The sequence below is a fragment of the Lathyrus oleraceus genome, chromosome 4, assembly GCF_024323335.1.
Source record: "Lathyrus oleraceus cultivar Zhongwan6 chromosome 4, CAAS_Psat_ZW6_1.0, whole genome shotgun sequence".
Taxonomy (NCBI): Eukaryota; Viridiplantae; Streptophyta; class Magnoliopsida; order Fabales; family Fabaceae; genus Lathyrus; species Lathyrus oleraceus.
This window is the reverse complement of record NC_066582.1, coordinates 275370534-275372359: the sequence shown is the minus strand read 5'-3', so window position 1 is coordinate 275372359 and position 1826 is coordinate 275370534.

Here is a 1826-nt window from a genome sequence, read left to right as displayed (position 1 = left end):
TGAATGGAATGCGACGTAAGTTTCATAGACTTCAGCGACCAACCAACACCAGTCACCAGAGTAACTCTCAGGAACACGTGATCTCCCTCTTGGAACTCAAGTGTCTTCCTCCTCTTGTCAGTATAGCTCTTCTAAGGACTCTATGAAGCTTTCATATTCTCTTGGATCATCTTGATCTTCTCAGTAGTTTGCTGAACTTTATCAGGTCCAAGCACGATACTCTCACCAAAATCATACCAAATTTTACCCTCCCTTTTGCATAATTCATTTGCATACATCAAATCATATCACGCATGACCACTGCAATTGGTCATGGGATCACAAGCATGGCGACTATATAATTTGTATCTTAACATTAGGGTTTCATCTTGTTTTGCTTAACAACTAACCCTAACTTCCACAAGAGAGGGTACTTAGTTGTTCTTATCATTCATATAGATAAGCATGCTCAAAATCAAGATAAGACAAAGGCCTTTTGATAGAGGTAAATCCAAGTTTGTTCATGATGATTCAATGTTGGTCCAGGTGCTTGTTTCCATGCCATCTGACCCAATCTCCATGTTATTCTTAAGATTATTCAAGCCCTAATCAAGTTTTCATTAAGAGATTCTTGTTCCATAATCATTGTGGGTTTAAATTCAAGAAAACGTCAAGTTTTCACAAAGGGTTATAAGTTGGTTTGACCTAACTTGCAAGTATGCTATACCTTTGGTCCAAACTCCATAACTCCTTCAATTTTTATCCAATTGTCAAGATTCGTTGAGCTAAATGTGCCTTTTGGGATCCACTACAATTCTGATTCAAGGGTCAAACATCAATTCATTCCTTAAGGACCTCATTTATGAAAAGGACCAAGTTTCCCAAATGGGCCAAAACCTTATCATGACCCCTACTTTCCACCCTTGCCATTTTCAGCTCAAGCACTCTTTTGATCCAATTCTTTTTTCATATTGTTAAGCTTATGCAAAGATCAGTTGGCCCAAGTTTAGCTCAAAATACACGAGGGAATCAAAAGTTATGGTGTCACCAACTTAGGACCTCAAAATGACCAAACATTCTGCAAAGTGCTTGACCAATTGCCCAACCCATAAAACTAGGTCACGAACTCAACTTCACAAATATGTGACTTTCAACTAAAAGAACCTTTGGACTTGATTGTTTGCATCATGTTCTACTCCATGAAGTGATCATTTGGCTCAAAGAAATCAGAAAACGGACGAGGGGATTGGATTTGGCCTAAGCTTAAACATGGTAACCTAAACTATGTTTTGTACCGCGACCTATAATGTGGAAACATGCCAAAAACAACTTGGGACCACTTCTCACGCATGCAAAATTATTTCCCATGACCAAACACATCTGATGACAACCTGAAACAACTTCCAAAGCTCAAAAGTCATGAGTTTGGCACCAAAATTTGACACGGTTTGGATCTTAAATTTTTCAAGTTGATTCACACGAACTAAGATCCATTATGCATGTATTTGAACCCCAACACATTCCCTATAAATAGAGGAAGCATTTTTCTTCATTAGCAAGCTTGGAAAGCCAACGAAACTTTGAAACCATTGAAGCTTGATACCTCAAATAACCAGACACCCTCTTTTTTATTCAAGCCCTTTTGATTCCATTTCTTTGCCTAATATCTTTCATCAACATCCTCTGAAGCTGTCTGGAGCATTTCCATGGTCTGAACCCTCTGGATACCTTGCTTTCGGATCCGCCATTGTTGACTTCTGAAGCTTCAATCGAAAAGGTAAATACGAGTTACCATTTCAAGCAAACAAGTTACCACACTCTTCGCCATACTCCACTGATCAAAAGCA